The sequence below is a fragment of the Eptesicus fuscus genome, chromosome 9, assembly GCF_027574615.1.
Source record: "Eptesicus fuscus isolate TK198812 chromosome 9, DD_ASM_mEF_20220401, whole genome shotgun sequence".
NCBI lineage: Eukaryota > Metazoa > Chordata > Mammalia > Chiroptera > Vespertilionidae > Eptesicus > Eptesicus fuscus.
Genome location: NC_072481.1, coordinates 94,886,916 through 94,913,515, shown reverse-complemented (window position 1 = coordinate 94,913,515; position 26,600 = coordinate 94,886,916). Strand labels below are relative to the sequence as shown.

Here is a 26,600-nt window from a genome sequence, read left to right as displayed (position 1 = left end):
ATCATTGAATAGAAAACCTGTTTGAAGAAATAATGACAGAAAATTTCCCTGACTTGGGGAAGAAAAAGGTCACACAAGTCCAGAAATCACAGAGAGTCCCAATCAAGATGATCCCCAAAAGACCCACACCAAGGCACATCATAATTAAAATGGCAAATGTTCAAGACAAAGAAAGAATCTTAAAGGCTGCAAGAGAGAGAGAGAGAGAGAAAGTTACCTGTAAGGGAACTACCATTAGACTATCAACTGATTTCTCAGTAGAAACACTTCAGGCCAGAAGGGAGTCGCATGAAGTATACAAAGTAAAGAAAAGCAAGGCACTGAACCCAAGACTACTCTATCAGGCAAGGCCATCATTCAAAATTTAAGGTGAATTTAGGAGCTTTGCAAACAAAAAAAAAGGCTAAAGGAATTCATTAACACCAAACTAGTAATGCAAGAAATGCTAAGGGGACTGTTGTTAAAAGAATAAACTTATCCAAGGAGGTAAAAGATTTGTACTCAGTAAACTACAAGACATTGAAAAAAGAGATAGAGGAAGATATCAACAAATGGAAGAATATACTGTGTTCATGGATTGGTAGAATCAATATCATTGAAATGTTCATACTACCCAAGGCAATCTATAGATTCAATGCAATCCTGATTAAATTACCAACAGCATATTTCACAGATCTAGAACAAATATTCCAAAAATTTATATGGAACCAAAAAAGACTCTGAATAGCTGCAGCAATCTTGAGAAAGAAGAACAAAGTTGGATGGATTACAATGCCAGATATCAAGTTATACTAGAAAGCCAATGTACTGAAAATAGCCTGGTACTGGCACAAGAACAGGCATATCGATCAATGGAATAGAACAAAGACCCCAGAAATCGATCCAGAACATTTCGCTCAATTAATATTTGACAAAGGAGGTAAGAATATATGCAATAATATTCAATGGAGTCAAGACAGTCTTTTCAATAAATGGTGTTGGGAAAATTTGACAGATACATGCAAAAAAAAAGTAAAAGAAACTAGACCACCAATTTACACCATACATAAGAATAAACTCAAAATGGATAAAAGACTTAAATGTAAGTTGTGAAACCATAAAAATCTTAGAAGAAATCTTAGGTAGCAAAATCTCAAACATCTCTTATAGCAATATATTTGTGGATACATCTCCTAGGACAATGGAAACTAAGGAGAAAACAAAAGGGACCACATCAAAATAAAAAGCTTTTGCACAGCAAAAGAAACCATCAACAAAAGAAACCATCAACAAAATAACAAGAGAGCCCACTGCATGGGAAAATATACTGCATTTTCCAATGATACATCTGATAAGGGGTTTATATCCAAAATATATTGGGAACTCATACAACTTAACAAAAGGAAGACAGACAATTCAATTAAAAAAATGGGCAACGGACCTAAATAGACACTTCTCCAAAATGACATAGAGAAGGCTAAGAGGCATATGAAACAATGCTCAAAGTCACTAATCATCCAAGAGATGCAAATCAAAAGGACAATGAGGTAACACCTCACACCTGTCAGAATGGCTACCATCAAGAAATCAACAAAGGACAAGTGCTGGCAAGGATGTGGAGAAAAAGGAGCCCTAGTACACTGCTGATGGGAATGCAGACTGACACAACCACTGTGGAAAACAATATGAAGTTTACTCAAAAAATTAAAAATGAAACTTCCATTTGACCCAGGGATTCCACTTCTAGGAATATATCCTAAGAATTCAGAAACACCAATCACAAAGAATATATGCACCCCTATGTTCATAGCACAATTTATAATAGCTAAGATTTGGAAACAGCCTTAGTGCCCACCAGCAGACAAGTGGATAAAAAGCTGTGGTATATTTACACAATGGAATACTATGCAAGTGTGAAAAAGAAAGAACTCTTACAGTTTAAAGAGCATGGATGGACCTGGAGAGTATTATGCTAAGGGAAATAAGCCAGTCAGAGAAAGATAAGTATCATATGATCTTATTCATATGTGGAATCTAATGAACAAAATAAACTGAAAAACAAAATAGATCCAAAGACAGAGAAGCATGGAACAGACTGTTGAACCCCAGTGGATGGGCGGGTGGGAAGAGTTCAACCAAAGAACTTGTATGCATATCCTATATAATCCTATATAACAAAGAGGTAATATGCAAATTGTCCATCACTCCAACACACAAGATGGCTGCCCCATGTGGTCAAAGATGGCCGCCCCATGTGGACACAAGATGGCCACCACGAAATGGCCAGCAGGGGAGCACAGTTGGGAGGAATCAGGCCTGCAGGGGAGGGCAGTTGGGGACGACCAGGCCAGCAGGGGAGGGCAATAGGAGGGGACCAGGCTGGTAGGGGAAAGCAGTTGGGGGTGACCAGGCCTGCAAGGGAGGGCAGTTATGGGCAACTAGGCTGGCAAGGGAGGGCAGTCAGGGGTGACTGGGCCAGCACGGGAGGGCAGTTGGGGGCGACCAGGCCTGCAGGGGAGGACAGTTAGGGGCAATCAGGCCTGCAGGGGAGGACAGTTAGGGGTGACCAGGCTGGCAAGGGAAGAAAGTTAGGGGTGACTGGGCCAGCAGAGGAAAGCAGTTGGGGGCAACCAGGCCTGCAGGGGAGGGCAGTTCTGGATGACCAGGCTGGCAGCAGAGGGCAGTTAGGGGCGACCAGGCTGGCAAGGGAGGGAAGTTAGGGGTGACTGGGCCAGCACGGGAGGGCAGTTGGGGGCAACCAGGTTTGCAGGGAGGACAGTTAGTGGCAATTGGGCCAGCACGGGAGCAGTTAGGCATCAGTCAGGTTAGCAAGGGAGTGGTTACGGGGTGATCAGGCTGGCAGGCAGAAGCGGTTAGGGACAATTAGGCAGGCAGGCAAGCAATCGGTTGGAAGCCAGCAGTCCTGGATTATGACTGCTGGTCACCCCAACTGCCCTTCCCTGCAGGCCTGGTCACCCCTAATTGTCCTCCCCTGCAGGCCTGGTTGCCCCCAACTGCCTTGCCCTCAACTCATCTGTCCTGGATATCCGGCTGCCCGTTTAGGCCCGAGATCCCTCAAAGGGTCCCAGATGGGAGAGGGTGCAGGCTGGGCTGAGGGACACACCCCATACATGCACAAATTTCGTGCACTGGGCCTCTAGTCTATATATATAAAACCCTAATATGCAAATAGACTGAACAGCAGAACAACCGAACAACCAGTCACTATGATGTGCTCTGACCACAAGGGGGCACCTACAGAACATGTCAGGCATCGGCTGCGGCGAGATGGTGGAGCAGGTGAGCAGGAGCATCAGACCAAGGCAGGGTGCCGGTTGCTGTCATCAGTGGTTACTGAAATTCTTTGCTCCCATGCACCATGGTCCCACCAGTGCTTGCACCTGCTGCCGGTGCCATCCCTGCTCACATCTGCTGCTGGCGATGGCCCCGCTGGCACCCGCTGCTGGTCCTGATAGCTCAGCTCCATCAGTGCGTGCAAGTGGCAGCTGCCAGCCCTGATCACCCCTAAGGGCTTCTCCACCTTCCCCTGCTCCTGAGGGGCGATCGGGCAGCAGCCTCCACTCAAACCCACTGATGGCACTGGCTCTGCTTGCATCCACTGCTGGCGCCGTCTCTAATTGCTCTGCACCATCAGCGGGTGCTAGCGGGGCCTGCTCCATCAGTGTGTGGAAATGGTGGCAGTGGGAGTGGGGCTGTTAGCATATAGGGGACCAGGGGCCATGGGAGGAGCCGGGCAGGGGTGGGGAGGATGGGCCGAGACCCACCCTTGTGCCCACTGCAGCCTCGTGACCCACAGTTCCTTTCAAGGTGCATGAATTTGTTCACTGGGACCCTAGTATTTATATTAACCCATGGGCACAGAAAGTAGGGTGATGAAAGCCTGGAGTGGGGGTTGGGGCAGGCTGGAAGATGTCAATGGGGGGAAAAAAGAGACATCTGTAATACTTTAAACCATAAAGATTTTTTTTAAAGAAATGGAGAATAAATAAATAAAATTTAAATTTAAAAATTTCCTTAGGAGGAAATTGCCCTTTAGAAAAGGTATGAGAATTTATATTTCCACAGATTGTTCATGAGAGTTCCAGTACCTAACTCATACTGTAGTAGATTTTATCACCCCCTTTCCTCCTTGTTAATCTGATACACAAAATGAAACTGGTTTTATTTTTTTCTTTGTTCATTAAGGAGGTTGAACACCTTTTCTATTGTTCATTGGTTAATTTCTAAGTTTCCTTTTCACATTCTCTCCAAATTTTTATTTTATTTTTTAAGTTTTTTTGGTCAATAAGAAATGCAATCTTTTACCATGTGGGTTGTAAATATCTTCACCAATTTAGTTTCAACATGCTTATTTTATTTGGCTATCCAGTAGTTTTAAGTTTGTACATCTTTAAATGCCAAGAACCAATTCCAGCATGTAATAATTTGAGTTCCATCAAAAGGTTGATGGGACTTGGGGGGCTCAACAAGGTTGACTCACATATGTAATTTACCTGTTGGAAATGGCTAAACGGCACTTCCCCCAAACCTGAATAGGATTGTTAGCTGCCAGACAGCTCAGGGCATTTTATTGCCTCCTGTTGGCCAAACACCTGAACAGCTGTAGGCTATTCCCCAAACTGATAATGCTTCTGTATTCTATCCTTTGATACCTTACCCTTTGAAGTGTATATTTCCACCTTGCCTTGGGACAAATTGTGTTAGAATAAAAGCACTGATCCTTGGTCAAGGTAGGAGTCTTCAGTTCCTTTAGCTGAAGCTCCTCTGACTCCCAATGCCTTTCAAAACTATCTTTTGTCCTTGGACTCTTTAATCATCTATGCACAGCCCCTTTCTCCAGAATGCTGAACCCTTTTGTAAGGCTGGGAAAAGAACCCTGGCATTATGGTGCCCTAACGAGGGACACCAACATTCAAGTACATTGGGCATTTCTGACATGGTTATTTGAAAGACTTTCCCCAACTAAGATTATAAAAATATAACCCATGTTTTCTTATAATATTTTGTAATTTCTATATTTACAATTAAATCCTCAATATCTCTGGACTTTATTTTCATGTGAAAACTTAGGGAAGGCTCTGCTTCTATTTTGTCTAAATCACTAATCTGTTATCACACCCCATATATTAAATAATTAATTTTTTATTCAAAGATGACGAATCTTTAAATATTTATTTTATATTGCACTTCCAGTAACATTCGCTTTTGGTGTGTGTTTGCGGGATTTTTGACAAATGTTTAGTTGTGTAACCACCATCATAAACAAGATACAGAACAGTTACCACCCCCTCAAATGTCCTCTCACTGGTCCTTTATTCAGACCCCACCCATCCCTAATCCTGGCAACTACAGATTTTTTCTCAGTCCCTGTAGCAGTTCCTTTTCTAGGGTGTCATCTAGGTAGGACACCACAGTGCACCTCTGAGTATGGTTTCTTTACTTAGCAGAACACATTTGAGCTCCGTTTGTTGTCGTGTGTGTGTGTGTGTGTGTGTGTGTGTGTGTGTGTGTGAATAGTTTATTGTTTTCACTGTTGCAAAGTATTCCATTGTACCAGTTTGTTTCCATTCACTAGCTGAGCAGCATCTGGAATGTTTTCTGGTTTTTATGATTATGAATAAAGTTGTATGAATTGTGTGTCTGTAACCAATGTGATGGTACTAGGAGGCAGAGCCTTTAGGAGGCGATTAGGTCATGAGGATGGAACCCTCATAAGTGGGATTAGTAACCTTATAAAAGAGGCCCCAGGGAGCTCTCTCATGCTTCCCTCCTGGAAGGACGCAGGGAGAAGGTGGCTGTCTATGAGGTGCCAGATACTGAGTCTGCCAAAATCTTAATCTTGGACGGCCCAGCCTCCAGAACTGTGAGAAATTAATGTCTGTTTTTCTCTGGTCTGTGGTGCTCTGTTATAGCAACCTGAATGGACTAAGACATCTGCCTACACCATTTTGTGAGAACATCCATTTTTATTTCTCTTGGGTAAACACCGAGGGGTGGGCTTACTGGATCACATGGAGCACTTCTTAACTTCACAGGAGGCTGTCTCGCTGTTTCCACTGTGGCTGCACTACTTTGCATTCGCACCAGCAGTGAGGCAGTTCTTGCTGCTCCCCACTCTCATCAGCACTTCGAATTTTCAGGTGTTGTTGTTTTTTTAATCCATTCTGATAGTTGTGTAATGGTGCTCTCATTGTGACATTAACTTACATTTCTCTAGCAGCTAATGACGTTGAGCATCTTTTTTCATGTGGTTATTAAGTATTCATATATCTTCTTTGGTGAAGTGCCTTTTCAAATCTGTGTCAAATTTATTAGGTTTTTTGTTTTCTTATTTTTGAGTTGACCTGGTAACTTTTTTTTTTTCCGACTGTTTATTTTATGTTATTTTTTTTAAATCTTTATTGTTCAGATTATTACAGTTGTTCCTTTTTTACCCCACATAGCTCCCCTCCACCTGGTTCCCACCCAACCCCACCCCATGCCCTTAACCCCCCACTGTCCTCATCGATAGGTGTATGCCTTTGTCCAGTCTCTTCCCCCACACCCCTTTCCCTTTGAGTATTGTAAGTCCACTCCCTTTCTATGCCCCTGATTCTATTATATTCACCAGATTATTCTGTTCATCAGAATTATTCACTTGATTTTATTCACTTGATTTTTAGATTCACTTGTTGATAGATATGTATTTGTTGTTCATAATTTTTATCTTTACCTTTTTCTTCATCTTCCTCTTCTTATAGAATACCTTTCAGCATTTCATATAATACTGGTTTGGCGGTGATGAACTCCTTTAGCTTTTTCTTGTCTGTGAAATTCTTTATCTAACCTTCAATTCTGAATGATAGCTTTGCTGAGTAGAGTAATCTTGGTTGTAGGTTCTTGCTATTCATCACTTTGAATATTTCTTGCCATTCTCGTCTGGCCTGCATAGTTTCTGCTGAGAAATCAGCTGACAGTCGTATGGGTGCTCCCTTGTAGGTAACTAACTGTTTTTTTTCTTGCTGCTTTTAATATTCTCTCTTTGTCTTTTGCTCTTGGCATTTTAATTATGATGTGTCTTGGTGTGGTCCTCTTTGGATTCCTTTTGTTTGGGGTTCTCTGCACTTCCTGGACTTGTAAGTCTATTTCTTTCACCAGGCAGGGGAAGTTTTCTGTCATTATTTCTTCAAATAGGTTTTCAGTATCTTGCTCTCTCTTTTCTTCTGTCACCCCCATAATTCGGATGTTGGTACGCTTGAAGTTGTCCCAGAGGCTCCTTACACTATCTTCATATTTTTGGATTATTTTTCTTTTTTCTTTTCCAGTTGGGTATTTTTTGCTTCTTTGTATTTCAAATCTTTGACTTGATTCTTGCTATCCCCTAGTCTGCTGTTGGATCTCTGTATATTATTTTTTATTTCAGTCAGTGTATGCTTAATTTCTAGTTGGTCCATTTTCCATATCCTTGAGGATCTTACTAAATTTATTGGCCTTTTCTAGAAAATTCTTGAGTAACCTTATAACTGTGGTTTTGAACTCTATATCCAGTCATTTCCTTTCTTCCATTTCTTTCATTTGTGACCTCTTTCTTTGTCTCCGCATTTTGGCTGCTTCCCTGAGTTGATAGAGTGGCTTTGTGTGCTAGGTGTCCTATAGGGCCCAGTGGCTCAACTTCCCCAGTTACCTGAGGTGGACACTCTTGATGCACCCCTTTGTGGGCTGTGTGCACAGTCTTGTTGTAGTGAAGCCTTGATTGTTGTTGGTATTACTGGGAGGAATTGACCTCCAGGCCTGTTGGCTGTGAGGATCAGCTGTGTCTACAATGGGAGAACTTATGTGATGGAGACACCCTTATGAGGCAAGACTTGCTTCAGTGGGGCTTTGGTGCTCACTGAGTTTGCCCCCTGAGTGTGTCCCTTATGGATCTGAGGAGTTGTAATCTGGATGGTCCTACTCTGACCCCTGAGTACACTGGCTCTTGGATCTCCAAGGAGGTGCTCATTTAGCCTCTGCCTGAGGCTACCCAGCAGGAGCTACAGAGAGATCTGCATATTCCTCTTATTTATTTGGGTTTTGGAGGTGCCCAAATGAGGCCCAGCTGTGAAGCAATGCAAGCTGCTGTGGGGCCTTGGACCTTCTTTTGGATGTTCTGGGTCTCTCTGACTCAGCTACAGTTTGATAGGTAAGTTTAGATTTCAAAGGACCAGGCCATTCATATGCAAAAGCCTCTGTACACAGCTTGGATGGGGCAGAGTCTCAGGGCAGAGCAAACAGCAATGGCTTCCCATCAGCCCTGCCCTAAGAGGCCACCGGGTCTCAGTGTCCCTTGGTAATTGCTGCAAGCTCCTCTGAGAGAAAGCTGCCCTCAAGTTCTGCCAACTTCCAGACAGTCCAGTTTCTCCCCGTATGGTCTGGGTCCTCAGAGTCTCACCCAGAACTGGAGTTCAGAGCAGTCAGGAGCTTGTGTCTTTCTGTGGATTGAAAAAGCCAGCCACATACTCAGTTGCCAGCCCTCTCCATGCGCGCACCTCTGTACCTCTGCACTTTACTTCCGCAGCTCCTCTGGATCTCAGTGTGCTTTTCTCTTCCCTTCTAGTTGCAGAACTTTCACTCAGCCAGTCTTCCTATGGTTCTGGATGATGTCCATTTTGTCTTTTAGTTATAATTTTTAAGTTGTTGTGCAAGGCAGCAAGTTCAGGTGTTTACCTTTGCCGCCATATTGGTTTCCTCTCCTGGTAACTTTCTTATACACTACATTTTCAAATTTCATATTTCTGGATCCTCTGTTTCACTCAGTTAATCTACCTGTCTATTTCTGGCCAGAACCACACTGTTTGCATTACTGTGACTGTTTTATTACAGTAAGAAGGTATTTCATTCATATAAGACAAGTCCTCCTTTATTATTTTTCAAAATATTCTGTTATTTTCAAATATTTATTACCAGGTTTACTTTAGAATAATTTTGTGCATGTTCTCCCCAAATTCTGCTTAGATATTTACCTGAAATGATAATGAATTAAATAAAATGATTTAGGAAAAATGATCCTTTTTACTACTGTCTTCCAATTCAAGAAAAGACAGATCTTCTGGATTGATATTTTTTTCAGGTATTTGTATTTAGTCTGTTTTCATAGTCAGAACACAGAAGCATCAGAGAAAAAATCAGAAATGAAAACAGGACACAGAACACTTGGGGCAGAGCTCTGATTCAGTTCCAAACTGGACAGGCTTGGGACTGACCCGTGACAATGATGTTCTTTACATTTGTCCTATGTTAGGTATTTGTAAAATGCACAGCATTAAATTTGAGGATTAGAAAGCAAACAGCTCCAGTTACAGTTAAGACTCCACTTCCTTGTGCAGCTCATAACTCTTTACAGTGAATGAAAACTCTTTCAGTTCTTTTTTCACCCAAGGGAGAGCTGACCTGTTACAGAGGCATTCTAAAGGAATCTTCATGGCCACTGTGGATTGCAGCCATCATCTGTAGCTACACATTTATGACACATTAAAAATGCCACTTTCTTCATTTTTAGAATAAACATAAGCCCATGTGAACACTTTTTTTTCCTTTTGAAAAGAGCTATTTAGCTTTATGTACAAAAGAATTTTTGTGAATAAGAATGCAATTCATCAGCCCACCTGCCAAGCTGTCTGAACTCTCCTTCTTAGTGATCAATTGATCCAAGTGATCAGTTCTATTTCCAGGTTTCTCTTCTTGACATTACCAAGCTTAGCCTTTGCTTCATTTTCAAGACACTAGTTTCTATAATAGACAATTTTGAAGGAAGAAAATGGATGTTGTATATCTGACTTAAAATCTTTTAAACTTTTAATAAGAGTGTTCCCAGCTTCTATGAAGAAGCTTGGTCCCACCCTGGCTAGGTGGCTCAGTTGCTTAGAGCATCTGCTCATCCACCAAAAGGTTATGAATTCGATTCCCAGTCAGGGCACATACCTAGGTTGTGGGTTCAATCTCTGATCAAGGCCTCATTGGGTGGGGGACAACCAATCAAAGTTTCTCACATCAATATTTCTCTCCACCTCTCTCTAAAAACCAATAAATCATACCCTCAGGTAAGGATTAAAAAGAAAAGAAAAAAGTTTGCCTGGCTCAGTGGTAGAGCATTGACTTATGAACCAGGAAGTCACAGTTTGATTCCAGGTCAGGAATCAATCCCCAGTGTGGGGTGTACAGGAGGCAATCAACCAATGGTTCTCTCTCATTTATTTCTATCTCTCTCTCCCTCTCCCTTCCTCTCTCTGAAATATATATGTATATATGCATCCTATCTAATAAAAGAGTAATATGCAAATTGACCATCACCCCAACACACAAGATGGCCACCCCCATGTGATCAAAGATGGCTGCCCCATGTGGACACAAGATGGCCACCACAAGATGGCCTGCAGGGGAGGGTATTTGTGGGCGATCAGGCCAGCAGGGGGAGGGCAATTAGGGGTGACTGGGCTGGCAGAGGAGGGCAGTTGGGGGTACCAGGCCTGCTGGGGAGGACAGTTGGTGGGGAACCAGGCCTGCAGGGGGGTATTTGGGGGGGACCCAGGCCTGGGGGGGGGCAGTTAAGGGTGACCAGGCCATCAGAGGAGGGCAGTTGGGGGAGACCAGGCATGCAGGAGAGGGCAGTTGAGGGAAACCAGGCCAGCAGGGGAGGGCATCAGAGGAGGGCAGTTGGGGGAGACCAGGCATGCAGGAGAGGGCAGTTGGGGGAAACCAGGCCAGCAGGGGAGGGCAGTTATGGGGGACCAGGCCTGCAGGGGAGAGCAGTAGGGCAACCAGGTCGGCAGGGGAGGGCAGTTATGGGTGACCAGGCCAGGAAAGGAGGCAGTTGGGGGGGACCAGGCCTGCATGGGAGGGCAGTTGGGGGCAACCAAGCCTGCAGGGGAGGGCATTTGGGGACAACCAGGCCTGCAGGGGAAGACAGTTAGGGTGACCAGGTCGGTAGGGGAGGGCATTTAGGGACAATCAGGCTGGCAGGGGAGCAGTTAGGCATCAATCAGACTGGCAGGGCAGTGGTTAGGGGGTGATCAGGCTGGCAGGCAGAAGTGGTTAGGGGCAATCAGTCAGGCAGGCAGGCAAGTTGTTGGGAGCCAGTAGTCCTGGATTGTGAGAGGGATGGGGATGTCCGATTGACCATGGGATCGGGCCTAAACGGGCAGTTGGACATCCCTCAAGGGGTCCCAGATTGGAGAGGGTGCAGGCTTGGCTGAGGGACCCCTCCCACCCAGTGCACGAATTTTGTGCACTGGGCCTCTAGTATAATAATAAAAGCATAATATGCAAATCGACTGAATGGCTAAACAGCGGAACGACCGTCCGGATGACCTTTCAGAGGAAGCCAGGGCTGCAAGGGTGGCTGAGGAAGCTGGGACTGCAAAGGCCTACTCTTGAACAAATTTTGTGCATCAGGACTTCAGTGTGCTTGTGTATGTATGTGTATATGTGTATATATAAAGAATCTTGGTCCCATTCATTTTGCTTTCTAGAGCTTTTTCATCCTACAGAATTCAAGTAAACATTTTAGTCATGATATAGGTTGAGGTTCCTTACAGGAGACTCCAAATCACAGTGGCTTATGTGAGAAAGATGTGTCTTCTCTCTTCTGGAGAAGTATGGCCTAGCATGACAGTTCAGCTCCTTGGAATGGTCTGGCACCCACGCCCCTGCCTTGCTGCTCTGTCACCCTGTGCTGTGCCTCTTCCATGCATGGTCCAGTGGCATTACAAGCAACCTCCAGTCCTGAGCATCCAGTGGAGGAAGGGAGGCCATGCCCCTTTCTTTAAAGGCATAAGTTAGGACCGGACATGATACTTCCATGCATGTTTCAAAATGCCTCCAAAACTTAGCCATTTCAAACAACAAATATGTATTATTTCACAATCCCTTGGCATCAGGAATCTGCATATGGCTCAGCTGGGTGCTTGTAGCCCGAGGTCTCTCAGGGAGGTGCCGTTGAGCTATCAGCTGGACTGCAGTTTCATCTGAAGCTTTGACTGGGGGAATGTCCTCTTCCCTGCTCACTCTCATGGCCCTGGCACTACTGAGTTCCTTGTGGGATGTTGGACTGAGGGCCCTAGTCACTTGCTGGCTGTAGGCCAGAGTCTTCCCTCAGCTCCTTACCACATTGACCTCTCCAGAGGGTGACTCGCAATATGGCAGCTGGCTTGTCTTAGAGCAAGTGAGTGAGACAGCAAGAGCGAGCACCCAAGATGGAAGACAGTCTTTTTATAACTTAATCCTGGAACTGAGAGCTCCTTTTTGTGTAACACAAGGCAGGGCACATATGGGGACAGCCCGGTTTCCCCTGAGGAGTTGCTTTTTGCTCAGGTAAAGCAGTGAAGAAGAAGACAGAGAGAAACCATGATTATCTAGGACACAGAAAGACACCACAACCAGTTACCAAGCCACATCTCAGCAGTGAGGGAGGTTGGGAAAATGTCACCTTTATTTTATGCACCTATATGCTCAACTAAAAAGTCTCTATTAGTATGAGAAAGAAGAGAAGAATGGATATTGAGGAATAAATAAAGTGGTAGCCTCTGCCTCAGTAAGCATTCAGAGATGTCTTACAGGGTTCTCCTAAACTTTAGTCAGGATGGACAAGGTTTTGCAGCAACAAAATCTCTGTGACTAGATGAACAAAAGCTAAGCTCTTGCAAAGTCCACTTTAGGTCTAGGTCCCTCCTCATACAATGGCTTTCCTGAGGGCAGGTCAGTATCCCAGGTTGCTTCATGCACCATCATCATATTACTGGGGGAGCAGACATCAGAGGAGCAAGCCTTGGCTCCTAAAAGCACCATCTCAGAAGGGCACCCAGTCGGAGCATGTCTGCTCAGATCTCACTGATCTGCCTAACTCACATGGCCACACCTAACTTCAAGGGAGCAGGAAAGTACAATACCCCTATGAACTTGGAAGGAGAAGAGAACCAGAAGAATGGCCAGGCAACACTATGTCATTGTTAGCCATGGTGCAGCAGAACAGTCCTAGAGAGGCAGAGGGACAGTTCTGTGCCTGCTGGTGGCTCCCACCCTGGGTCATCCCAGCCTGCCATACTGTGCCAGTGGGTTCCCAGGTTCGGATGACAGTCTATTAACTCATTTACAGCCCAGAACAGTTTCCAGTTTTAGCTCTGAGTGAACTGACAGCAGGAACTGAACGGACCACAGATAAATTATATTGTTTACTTGTCAACATTGATCACCCACCTCTTAATTACTTGGGTGCTTTGGTGACTTATTAAATAACTTAGTGAGGTAAGGATGGATACAGTACACTTGACATGAAAAGCCCTCACAGTGGAAGTCAGCATAAACATGAAATGTCTGTTTTCTATCACAGCTTAATCATCAGGAGGGACCCATGACTTTTCTCAATGAGAATCATCCACTCAAGGGTTCTGGTCCCAGATTATGGTGTCTTGTGTCATCATGAGCTTCAGCATGAGCATCCTCTCACCCCCAGGACCCTATGGTGATTAATGACATGTTTGGGTTACTTTAATTCACCTTTTCCAGGCTATCCCAGAATGCTCTGTGTTATATACATTTATATATACATTTGTATTTCTGCTGCTCTTTTCCAGGTGTGACCATCTATCTCCCTTTACCTACTTTGATTGCTTCTCTATTTGGGAAAGTAACTCTAGCTGTTGTAATAGGTAAGTCTCAAAATCTCCATGGCTTTACATTGTACCAGTTTATTTCTCATTTACTGGAAATCTCAAATGGATATTCCTGATTATTGCTAATAGCAGATTCCAATCCACAGAGGATTCAGAGATCGGGCTAATAGAGGATCCATTATCTACAACAATGTTTCCAAATTTGCCCTAGTCTTCCACATCCCACCAAACAAAGATAGGAAGAAAGCACTCTGTATTCCTTGGATAGGGCTATCATAATCAAGTAGTGCAGACTGGGAAACTTACACAACAAGAATTTACTTTGTCACTTCTGGAGGCTGAAAGTCCAAGATCAAGGTGTAGGCAGGGCTGGTACCCTCTGAGGTCTCTCTCCTTGGCTTGTAGATTGGTGTCTTCTCCCTGTATCTTCACGGTCTTCCCTATGTGACCCTAATTCCTTTCTTATAAGGACACCAGTCATACTAGATTAGGGGCCATCCCAATGACCTTATTAACTTTTATTATGTCTTTATAGACTCAATCTCTGAATACAGTCACATTCTGAGATACTGGGCATGACGACTTCAACATGTGAATTTTTTTTTTTGGGGGGGACACAGTTCAGCCCATTACATATTCTGAACTAAGAATATGTTAGACTAAGAAGTGGTCTCATTGAAAGTCGCTGGCAAAGCCACTGGCCACAGTCATTTGCACAGCATCACCTAGATTCAAAGGTGTGTGCCCTATTCCTGGCAACAGCTTCCCAGCAACTCTCCACTGTGGCATGGAAAGTGGGTGGAACAGCTAGCCAGCTCTGCCATAGCAGGAATGCTTTACTTTAAGCCTCTTTATCCTGACTGCCCAACCATCATATTCAGGTTGACCAGTGCAGAGAATTAAAAGCCTCAGAACAGAGTCACAGAATGCTAAATAAGTCTGCTCACTGTGTACACTTCTTTTCTTTTGTTGTGTGATGAAGACCAGATACAGTTTTCCAGATTCTTGCATTGCATGCTTAATTCAGAATAGATTTAACAATTTAGTCACACACTGAGATGATAATTACTGTCCTCACTGCTATCAACAAGAAGAGTAAATGATATAGTTAAAAGAGGGAGAGCTGGGAGACTAGAGATGCTGAAAAAGACCATCCGTAACCCCACACAATAATCTGGGTAAGAATCTCCCAAATGCCTGCCATAATCCTCACCCTTCTCTTCCAATTCCACAACAAATGTCAGCCCTCCCAGAACTCCGACCTTCCAGATGTCCTGAAAGACTAGCTGATTCCAGGATCAGGCCTGATGAAGCACAGCATAAATGCCAGTTGGCAGGGCTCAGATATGCTTAATAAAAGGAGAACAAGTCTTAAGAAATAAGACTCACTCTCTGATCATCCTGCCCTGGACAAAGGTATTCCTAAGGAAGAACCAAGGCACTCGTCTTAAAAACCTGGTAAGTGTGTGGCCACACTTTTTCCTTTCCTATAAACAGATATAAATAAATAATATCTGTATAAATATAAAGATTGTGTTTGCTTTTATGAAGCAAGATTAATTGTATAATAGTCCCCTCTTACCCATGGTTTTGCTTTCCAGTTTCAGCTACCCACAGTTAGCCAGTCTGAAAATATCAAATGAAAAATTCCAGAAATAAACATTCCAGTTTTAAATTGCATGCCGTTCTGAGTAGCATGAGGAAATCTTGCTGCCGCCCTCTGTCCCACCTGGATGAGAGTCATTTCTTTGCTCAGTGTCTTTACACTGTATAAGCACACTACCTGCCCATTACCACTTAGGATAATGTGAACAGATTTTAACATTGGTAAAGCGGGACACCATTGACTGGGGGGTGGGAGGGGTTCTTTTTTTTTTTTTAAATATATTTTATTGATTTTTTACAGAGAGGAAGAGAGAGGGATAGAGAGTTAGAAACATCGATGAGAGAGATAAACATTGATCAGCTGCCTCTTGCACACCCCCTACTGGGGATGTGCCCGCAACCAAGGTACATGCCCTTGACCGGAATCGAACCTGGGACCCTTGAGCCTGCAGGCCGATGCTCTATCCACTGAGCCAAACCGGTTTCAGCCGGGAGGGCGGGGGGGTTTCTTGATTAAAAATTTGGTCTATATTGTAATCGCTTTTGTTTTTTTTAATAAAAGGAAATTCACTTCTTAGATCATTGTTGAATTTCCATCCTCTTTTCTTACTCATTATGTTAAAAATCTAAAAAAAATAATTTAAAATTATATTATAAATTATTATATACATATTGCTTAAAAACACAGTAAGTAGGTACATAATTACATGAACATATTTTATTGTTAGTTTATAAATTAATTTGATTGTTATAAAGTAACTAGATTTTAAAAATTATTTTAATCCTATATTTCTTTCTAAATAATAACAATACTAACTTGTATTATTTTTCCTCTGAATTTGCCGTAACGTAAGTTGTGTCACTTTCAAGGCAGCGCTAGACTTTTTGCCGCCACTATAAAATATAAATAATACGAGTACTGTCTGCTAAATTCAAGAAAATTTATGTATTTATGAAATAAATAAATAAATTACTTACCTAAATTATCTGAATAGCTGATTTGTAATGACATCACTTGTTTAACTAGCTTACTAGCATGCAGTATGATGTGTATCGTCTGAGAGACAGTTACAAAATGTTTTCGTTGTTGCCAATCCCCAAAAATGCCATTGTTCATTAAGTCCAAACAATGGTGGTCGAATTCTAACAACTGATCAACAATGTGAACTTTGATAAGCAGTTCTCGATAATTAGTTCTCAACAATTATTTGTTATTATTAAAGTTTAACATTATAAAATTAACAAAAATAATATAAAACTCATATCCTGGCTAAATAGCCACATGGCCACCGAAAACTGTATATTCCCTTCCCGTTCTCCCATTTCCTAGCTTGTCGTGCATTCTTTCCAAAAATCGGGACTTTTTAAAAACGCCATGGGACGTGGGACAAATTGTTAAAAATCGGGACTGTCCCGCCAAAAGCGGGACGTCTGGTCACCTTAACTTAGTACAGTGATGGCGAACCTATGACACGCGTGTCAGCACTGACATGCGTCGCCATTTCTGATGACACGCGGACGCTGAGGTGGCCGCATGCCGAGTATAAAACATTTGCTGCTAACTCCAAGACTCTAGTTGCAAATGTTTCATCCTCCCCTATTAGACACTCTGTGCTGGAGGTCTGTAGGCCAAAACAACAGAAGTTCGGCAAAGAGCGTCTAGTTCTGGGACTTCCGGTTAAGCTGGGATCTTTGCCCTCACTTCCGCCAGCAGAGCAGGGAGCAGCGGAACACAGTGGGGGATGCATCTCTGGGGGCCCTGCCATTACCAGTAACCAAATAACAGTTAACCACAGCAACCATTATCTACTGTTCTGGGGTGTCATGGATTTCTAATCCATCATTACTGAGATAAGTGAGGGGGAGGCTGGGAGAGGCAAGGGTTTGTGGCGTGCTATGGGTGCTGTTTCCCACCATTAGAAATAGCGGCAACCATTTTAATTCACATAAGGAACACCATCTTGCTCCATAGTGCAGACTCCATTTCACCACTATTACTGTTGTGCATCCTTATTAAACCCTATTTCTGCTTATTAACCCTGCCCTTTCCTAAAAGACAGTTATATGCACCATTTTGTGGTTAGTTAGGCTAGATAACCCCTAATTGCCTGCAGGCCTAACAAGCTATCTATAATTCTATCTTCTGTCACTGCCTCCCTGATGGAGAACCCAAAAAATAAAAAACTAAGGTTAAGTAAAGGAAGTGATAGTAGCAGTGGCCGACCCTTTCAAGAGACATGGACTGAGATGTATGGCTTTATTGAAAAAAATGGCAGATCATTTTGCATTCTATGTACTGAAACAGTAGTAAGCAGAACAAGGAATATAAATAGACATTTTAAAACTAATCATTCCCAGCTCTTGGAAAAAAGTGAGGATGAAAGGAAGCAATACATTTCCAGGCAGCTACACCTTTATAAGAGCCAATCTAATTCCATCCTTAAATTTGTGAAAGGCTCTACAAATTTAACATCTGCAAGTTTGAGCATTGCTCACTCTATAGCTCAGCATGGAAAAGCGCTCAGTGAGGGAGAATTTATTAAAGAAACTCTCCTAAGATGTGCACCAGTTCTATTTCACGATATGCAGAATAAAGATGCAATTATTAAGAGAATATCTGAGTTACCACTTAGTAGAAATATCATAAAAGACCAAATAATGAGACTGAACACAAACATACAACATCAATTAAAGAGAGACATAAGGAAGTATAAATATTTTTCAATCTCTCTTGATAAAACTACTGATGTCACATCACATGCTCACTTGGCCATTATTGGTCGATTTTCTGATGGTCTCACAATGAGAGAAGAGGTGATAAAGTTAGTATCAGTGTCAACAAGTAAATCAGGAAGCAAAATATGTAAGGTTGTTATACAAACATTTCATGCCTAAGCATTGATATCTCTAAAGTTGTGTCAGTGATGACAGATGGGGCACCAAATATGGTGGGGAAAAAAGTCGGATTTGTCAAATTGTTTACAGAAGCTATTGGACATTCGATTGTGCCTTTTCATTGTATTACCCATCAGGAGGCTTTATGTGCCAAGGCAGGATTCACCGACTTAAACGACTTAATGTCAGTTGTTACAAAAACAGTTAATTTAATAGCTGCTCCCCCCCTTCACAAGCGAGAATTTTCGGCACTTTTACTGGAGGTTGATTCCACCTACAGTGGACTGCGGATGTACAATAATGTAAGATGGCTGAGCCGAGGCAAAGTTCTTGAGCGCTTTGTGGAGTGCTTTGAAAAAATTAAGGTATTTCTTGACAATAAGGATTTGGGAAACACCTCAGCTTAATGATGATAAGTGGGTCAACACCCTGATGTTTTTTACAGATCTCTCTGTTCATATTAATGAACTGAACTTAAAGTTACAAGGTTTTGGCAAAAGTATTGACGTTATGTTTGGATACATAAAAGCTTTTGAAAGTAAAGTTAAAATTTTCAAGCGAGATGTAGAAACTAAAACTTATAAGTATTTTCCTCGAGTAACAAAGTATTTTGAGAAGGCCAGTGCAGCTGTACAAAATGAAATGGAACTCTTGCATATGAAGTACCAGCATGTTTTAGACTCGTTACTTGACCAGTTTAGTGATAGATTTAGTCAATTTAGAAGTCTAGAACAGACCATGAAAATAATTAAGTATCCTGATGTAGTAGTCTACAGTAGTTTGGAATTAAATGGTTTCCAATGGATGCAAATGGATGATTTGGAGATGCAACTTGCAGAATTTCAAGACAGTATCTGGGCTCAGGTGTTTGTCGACTTGAGGTCAAAGCTTGAGAATCTGGAAAGGTGCCGCTTGGAGAATCAAGAGGAGTGCCACTACGAACAGGAAATTTGGAGTGCTTGGAACCGACTACCAGACACTTGTAGCACCCTGAAAAATATAGCAATGGCTTTACTCACAATTTTTCCCTCTACATACTTTTGTGAGGCCTTATTCTCAGCATTAAATAATATCAAAACCAACAAAAGAAACAGATTGACAGATGAAGTTAGTAGCGCTTGCTTGGGCCTGAAGTGTACAAAATACCAACCTTCAGTGGAAGATTTAGCCAATGAAATTCAGCAACAAAAAAGTCACTAACAGGCAGGTTAGTTAAAGAATTCCCCCTCCCCCTCAAGTTATCTTAGTTCATGACACCCCACACAAGCTAAATAATATCAAGACCAACAAAAGAAACCGACTGACGGATGAACAAAGAAGTCACTAAGCAGGTAAGTTAAATATTTAGCTTTTGGTTTATTAAATACAATTATATATAACAATTATACATTTATGTTATTTAAACTATAAATATCGCGAAATAATGTTTTTTCCTCAAAGTGACACACTACCCGAGTTATGCTCAGTTTTTTGGCGAAGTTTGACACACCAAGCTCAAAAGGTTGCCCTTCACTGACTTAGTAGCATCTTGGTTATCAGATTGGCCGTCAGGATTCATAGTGCTTGTATTCAAGTAACCCTTGTTTGACTTAATAATGTCCCAAGCACAAGAGTAGTGATGCCAGCAATTAGGATATGGCAATGAGAAGCTATAGAAGACTTCCTTTAAGTGAAAAGGGATGTATCCTTAGGAAAAATCATAGTTGACATAGGTTTCTATACTACCTGTGGTTTCAGGCATCCACTAGGGATCATGGAACGTATCCACTGTGGATAAGGGGGAAGTATTGTTTATACATTAATTTGCAGCATGCTTTTTTAACTAAAATATTTGACTTAATTTATATCCTCCCCATTTGAAGAAATCAAGTTTCTTTTTTTTTATTCCTCGCCGAGGATATTTTATTCATTGATTTTTAGAGAGAGTAGAAGGGAGGAGGAGAGACAAAGGGAGAGAAACATTAATGTGAGAGAGACACATCAATTAGTTGCCTCCTTACATGCCTTGACCAGGGCTGGGGGTCAAGCCTTCAATTGAGGTACATGCCCTTGACCGGAGTTGAACTTTTAGTCAACAGGCCAATGCTCTAACCACTGAGCAAAACTGGCTAGGGCAAGAAATCAAGTTTCTTTATCTAATTTCTTTTTGTAGATAGATTGATGGATCAATAGATAGATACATATATGATAGATAGACAAAATTTTACATGAATGAAATAATATAATGTACAGCAAGTTTTATTGTTGGCATAGCCTTCTCTCTCTTCTCTGCTTATCTCTTCACTTGTCTTTTCTCTGTGGCCGCCACTGCAGGGCACAACCTGGCACATGCTCTTTCAGTTCTTCATCCATGCTTGTGCAACCACCTGTATGTACAAACTGTCTTACAGAAACATACATAGAGGCTTTTCATTGTTTACTTTATAAATGAGATCATAGTATTCACACTTCTCCAAGCCTTAATTTTTTTCACCCAAACACTCTCCCTGGAAATCCCTCCAGGTTAATTGGTAGAGCTATCATTCATTCTTTTTAATGGCTGCATAATACTCTAGAGTATGGATGTATCAAAATTTGTTGAACCATTCCTCTACTGATGGGTATATCTCTGCAAAGGGAGCAGTGCTACTACATTGTCTTTGAGAAGTTAATTATTATAAGTTATACAATATCTACAAATGTGTATTTATTGTAATAAATAAGGTAGAAATTGCATATGGCTATGTGAACATTTTCCTGGTTTCAGGGTGTTAGCATTCTACCCAAGGACCCCCTCAGATGCTGTAATGTTGAGCCCTCTTGGACTCTCACACTCCAACCATCCATGTTGATCCCAAACCATCACTGCTTTCTTTGCTCTCTCCTTTGAATGTCTTCAAGTTTGCCAAGCTCTAAGCTTCCCAAGTAAAAAAAATTTTTACTCCACTGATCCCAAAAATCTCCATTACTCAATTTTAACAATATTATTGGGTCCCAAAAGCATCTGAAACAGTGATTCTGAAAAGCACCCATGGGACCCTGGGGAAGTTTGTATTGTGAGAATAAAGAAATCATCTTTTCTGTCAAAGAACAGTTTAGACAGCCACCATTTTGGACTGTGTGACTTGGCAGCCGCCATGTTGTCCGCATGGCTCGCAGCTCCCCTGGGGGCTGCCATCTTGAAACAGCAAAGGCCAACCCCTCCCTTTGAAATAGCCAATCGCAAAAGACTGTGCACCTGAGCTCCAATCAAGAGCAAAGGACAGGTCACATGCGTAAGGGATTATAAACCCAAGCAGCCCACCTGCTTGGTGTGCACGCGCTTCCAGACCATGTGTGTGCACCCTTCTGCGTAGAAGTAAAGATGTTTGCCTTGCTGCCTGGCTTCCGAGTGTTTTGTATTCTATCAGAACCCCTGACTTGGGGGGCTCGCCTTATTTCTAACAGTATCTTTTACAAAACGTGATCCTTGAAGAAGGGGTACAGGATTCATCAAAATCCTGGGTGGAGAGGACAAAGACAGCATTAAAATTTGAAAGCCATCCTGATTGTGAATGACCACACAATAACAACCCACATAATTTACAATTAAATGTATGTTCAGTCTCTCCTTTGTCTGTTGCCTGCCCCAGAAAATGGGGAAATGTTTTCAGGAAAGCCCTGTTTCTCTTGATTCAGAGTGGTCTTCCCTGCCCATTTGTAATGGGTTTCAGCTGGGACTCTTCACTAGTGTTAACGAAAAAAAACATTGAAACCTGTAAAGAATTTTAGTGAGTTTATTTGAGCCAAAATGTCGACATATGCCGGGAAGCAGAACCTCAATGAATTGAGATAATGCTCCGAAGAAATGGTGGGTTACATCTGTATTTATACATTGCCATCAAAGGAGGGACATAGGTCGGCTACATGAAACTCATTGGTGATGGATTAAGGAGGTGGGATAAAGTCAACCGGTGGGAAACCCTTGGGATTGGATAAAAAGCAAAATGATGGACACATACTTAGGTGGGTACAGGAACAATTAACATGATAATGAAGGAATTTGAAGTATCTATCCTGGCGCCCACCACATTTGGTTGTGCCCCAGGGGCTCCAGCAAAAGAAGGAAGTTACAAGTTACCCAGACATCTCACAGATATGTTATCTTAGAGGCAAAAAGGCAAATGGGCTCAGGAAAGATCTAAGTTGATCTTTGTCAGGGAAGATATCGGACTAGGACATGACTACCCACTATAACCTGTTTGCAGTTAAATATTTAATTTTCAAACCATCCTTTGTGGTTATTTCAGGTCTCTGAGTTTGCAAGACTGCCACGTAGGCCTCCCCTGAGCTTGTCAGGTTAGCATGTGGCTCCTTTCGTTCACACTAGCAAGCTGCAAGATCAATTCACAGGGGATTTTTTTCTACCTGATTCTAATGCTTGAACAGCTAATACCTTCTCCCTCCTCCATTACATGCTGCCCAGCTCCATAGTCATATTTCTCAGACTGCCTCAAATGTTGCAGCATTGATGCGAAATGAGCATTGAGATCAAAAGAACTTTAACTAAGAAGATAAACAGCATCTGCAGGAGGTTTATAAAGAGAGAAAACCTTATTTGATTTCCATGAAGGATGAGGCAGAGAGATTATTGTGTTATTCCCATGTGATAGATCCTCCCTTCCCCCAACTGATGGACAGAGTATGACATAAACTCCACCTGCAGCCGGACATTCCTGAGCACCTTATATGGACTGTGTTAGGCCGAGGCATGGGGGAAAGACCACAGCCATGCAAGCACCCGCAAGGTAGATGGTGACGAAGATAACTGGCAGATAACTGGCCCCTTCCCAGAACCTTGCTAGCCTTCCCAAACCCCTGCCCGAGGCAGGAATTCCACATCTCTCATGCCCTCCACCCTCCCCTCACCAAACGGCTGTATAAAGGAAGTACCTAAGTCCCCGTTTTGGCGCGAACTCCCCTGGCCCACCCTTGGACCAGTGAGTTTTGCCCGGGAGAGCAAGATTAAAACCTCCCCCCTTTTCCATGGCCTGGACTCTGTGTCTTGTTTCCTGCGTCGCAAACCTTTCATCTGGTGCCGAAACCCGGGTGGGGATTGAGTGTGTATCCCATTTGGGGTACCCCTCCCCACTTGTTTCCGCGGAACCCTCAGGCTTCTTTCCAGCTCGGCAGCGTCAGTTGGTGAGTCCCAGTCCCTATTGATTCCTAGGGTCCTCCTTCGGCGTCTCTGTCCGTAAACCGCGGTCCGCGTCAGAGATTGCTTTCCGGGCGTAGCCCTCTGGACCTTTCCAGGAAAGGTTCTGACCCTGGGGAGTAGTGAAGACGTTCCTACTCCACCTCGGTCTCCGGCCTTTTGGCCTCACTCTGATCCCAGGGGGTCGGCGAGAGACGTCTCCCACCATCCCTCGGATTCCGTCCGTAGCCTTGGCTCAACGATTGGGACGCTGATCCTTGGGCCTCGCTACTGACCCTAGGCTTCAAAATGGGCAACCAGAAATCCAAAACTGACCCGCAGGCGCCGCTGGGTGCCTGCTCACCAATCTGGCTAAGCTAGGCCTGTCCCGGGATCTGCGTCCTAAACGCCTCTTTACTTCTGTACCGTGGCATGGCCTCAGTATGAATTGGACAACAGGTCACAGTGGCCTGAACATGGGACTTCGATTTTAACATCCTGACCGACCTTAACAACTTCTGCCAAAGAGCTGGGAAGGGGCTGGAGGTTCCATGTGTCCAGGCCTTTTTCAATCTGCGCTCCCGTCCCTCCCTCTGCTCCTCTGTTCTCTCTGACTCTGTCCTCTGCTCCTTCTATTCTCTGACTCTTTGGATCCAGCTGCTCTCTCACTTCCACCCCTCTTCCTCCCGCCGAACGCTTTCGGCCCCCTCCTCTTCCTCCTTCTTCGCCACGGCTCCCTTTCTTCCCCGTGGCAGGTGCTTTCTCGGCAGCACCTCACCTGCCCACCTGCGGCTTCCGCGGCCGTGGGCAACACCACCGCGACCGCGCCGCTCCCTCCCGCGGCTGCCGCTGCGCTTTCTTCCCCGCGGCCGCAACCATCGCCGCCGCACAGCAGGAGAGCCGCCCGCCCGCCATCCCGCAAGCCGCTCCGAACAGCTGGCTCCCGCGCTCCGGGGTGGGGGAGCGGAGGCGGCAAGGGAGCAGGCGTGGGGAGGGCGGGCAGTGCCGCTGACTCAGGCACAGGACGTCCCGGACAGCGACCGGGCTCGGACCCCCGAGCCCCCGGGTCCGCGGCCCCGCCTCCTCCTCCTCCTCCCCTCCGACTCGCCGGCCTCCCTGCAACAGGGCTCCTTCTGCCCTGCCTCCTTCTGCCCTGCCGTCCGCTCCCTCCCTTCCCCCATCCTCACTCCCCGACCTCCCCAGGCCGTTCCTCATCAGGAACCAGGCTGGGTGTACCCACTAGATACCCCGGAAGGGCGCCAACATCGCGACCAGATGCCTAATAGCCGGCCTACAGGCCGTCTCCCACAGGTAGTTAATTTTGACAAGCTGAGGGAAGTTACTCAGGGACCAGCTGAGAACCCCGCAGTCTTCCTTAACAGGCTGACTGAGGCTCTGACCTTATATACTCGGCTAGACCCTGGGTCCCCGGCCAGAGCAACAGTTCTAGCCACTCACTTCATTTCGCAGTCAGCCCCAGATATCCGAAAAAAAAAAAAAAAGGCAGGTGGCCCTCAGACCCCTGTCCGGGATCTGGTGAATATGGCATTTAAGGTTTTCAATGCCCGTGAGGAGCAGGCAGAGTACGCCCGCCTTCAACAGGAGATGAGTCTGCAAACCCAAACCTTGCTACCTTTGGGGCCGGCCGGCAGCCACGTTTGGTCCAAAAGGGACTGTGCGTGGTGGGGGTGCAACGAGAGGATGCTTCCAGTGAGGAAACGAAGGCCACAGTGCCCCCAACCCTGGGCTCCAGCCCAGCCCTGCCCGGCGTGCGGTCAAAGCGGCCACTGGAAAAGTGACTGCCCCTGGAAAAGTGACGGGCCCTCTGCGTCTCAACGTAGAGGGGCCGTCCTTCCAGGTCATGACCCGCCGCTGGCCACACTGGAACTGGCTGAAGGCTGAAGATGGCAGGACTCGACGACCCATCACCCTCGCCGGGCCCCCAGGTAAACGCTCAAGGTAGTGGGTAAGCAGATCTCCTTCCTGATCATACGGGGGCTACGGCTCTGTCCTTGCCCTCCTTTTCCAGGCCATTGCCCCTTCCACGATCTCGGTCATGGGTATTCATGGCAAACATGCTCTGGCCTCAGCGCCTTCTCACCCCGCCCTCTCCCCCGCTCCTCCCTCCCTAGAGAACAACTTTCTTGCTGACACAGGCTTATCAGAAACTCAGTTCTGAATTCAAGCAGTTAGAGGCCTGTTCCAAGAAGTTTTAAAGTTAACTGTTGACAAGGATTTTAAAAGGACCCACTCACCTGGACAGTCCTGCCCCAGGGGTTCAGAGACAGCCCTCATCTGTTTGGCCAGGCCTAACAGAGCCCTCCGACAATGTTCATTAGAACCCAGCACTTTCCTCCAGTATGGAGATGATCTCCTTCTCTGCAGCCCCTCCCTGGACATGTCTCAGAGGCATACAGCTGGCCTCTGCTGGTAGGATTCTTCCAGCCTTCACCCCGCAGCCTACCTGTCCAGACAGCTTGATCCCACAATTCAGGAATGGCAGCCCTGCCTCCGGGCTCTGGCTGCAGCTGCTGCTCTCACCACGGAGGCCCAGAAAATTTGCCTCCAGCAACCCCTACAGGTCTTCTCCAAGATCTTCTGTCACACCGGTCCTTATCTCTCCTTGTCCCCTCTCCCATGCAGGAACTCCATCTCCTGCTCCTGGAGAGTCCTTACATCTCCCTAACTCAGTCCCCAGCCCTGAACCCAGCCACACTCCTTCCTGCTGCCTCCACTCAACCTGCAGCTACCCCTGAGGGAGGCAGCAGGAACTGAGGGCACACTTTTTGAGTCCAGGTCCCATTCTCTATGTCCAGCCTCACAGATTGAGAGGCATCTCAGGTTTCTTTTTCCATTGACCTGACCACCTGTACTCCCCGACATACACTGCAACTGCAGGTCCAAAAAGACCTCATTAACCTAACTTTTAAGCTCTTTAATAATAGAGACAAGGAGACCCAAATCCAAAATCAAACGAGATCAGGCCAAGGCGGAGGCCCATTAGGAGGCCTTCCAGCTCCTAGCCACCATTCTCACGAACCCCAAACAGAGTGCCGGTCCTCCAACCGAGGGTAAGTCAGGGGCTCAGCCTCCTCCGGGCCCATGCCTCAAATGCAGCAAGGAAGGAACTGAGCCAAGTCCTACTCAAACCCGAGACCCCCGCCTGGGCCCTGCCCAAGGTGCGGAAGGGAAGGCCACTGGAAATCAGACTGTAGTCTGGCTCCTCCGGTCTGGCCTCAGCCAGTCCAGCAGGCCACCCTCTGGATCCGGTTTGGAGCTCCCAGACCCCCTGGGACTGGCCACTGAAGAAGCTGCCAGGCCCT

The 26,600-nt window shown here is 44.7% G+C and overlaps 1 pseudogene; it reads right to left on the bottom strand.

Moving 5' to 3' along the window:
- Positions 1-24,192, bottom strand: part of LOC103304389 (endosome-associated-trafficking regulator 1-like) — a 75,259-nt pseudogene extending 51,067 nt beyond the window's left edge.
- Between the last annotated feature and the right edge of the window lie 2,408 nt (positions 24,193-26,600).